This window comes from Penaeus monodon, chromosome 22, assembly GCF_015228065.2.
Source record: "Penaeus monodon isolate SGIC_2016 chromosome 22, NSTDA_Pmon_1, whole genome shotgun sequence".
Classification (NCBI taxonomy): Eukaryota; Metazoa; Arthropoda; class Malacostraca; order Decapoda; family Penaeidae; genus Penaeus; species Penaeus monodon.
The window spans coordinates 7922372-7923042 of record NC_051407.1 but is presented as its reverse complement, the minus strand read 5'-3'; positions in this window follow the sequence as shown (position 1 = coordinate 7923042).

Genomic DNA, 671 nt, shown 5'->3' with positions numbered 1-671 from the left:
CTGTATGGTCCTCCATCTTAAAGATCCTTTTCTAAATGAACTTTTATACCAAAAAGAGAGATGGATCTTCTTTTTTCATCCAACCTCCGTTCTTTTTGTTACCTGTTGTTTGTATCTGTAATGATAAATAAAATGAACATACCATTTTTTCTTTTTCAAACATTTTCCTATGTGATTAACTTCGGTGTGAAAACGTATGCATAGTTACCGATAGTCCAATCCCTATTGCTATTATTTATTGTACCGTTACCTTCTTTATTTAACTGTCAAAATCTGGCTGTTAGCCATGAGGTTTCCTGTTTTTTCCTTTTATATATACATGCATATGAGAGTTTTGAGAGAGTTAACAACCGAAAAAAAAACAAAAAAACATTCGTACCTATTTATCTTTGTAACATAGAATTATTTACCAAATGCCTTGGTACAGAGTATTTTAAAGTGCCCAGATTCTGATGAATTTAGCCCCATTTCAGTTAGAACTTTGTTTAGCAGTTGAAGTTCCTTGAATAATTAAATCTGACGATCATTCGCCGTCCATATCAGATAAAGAATACCTGGGAGTATCATCATATTCCACTACATTGGTCCTCAGACAGGGTGTCATTAATCTCGAGGTAATGAAGCCATGTCAGGGGATTAACGCTTTTTTTTAATATTTTTTGATAATTGAT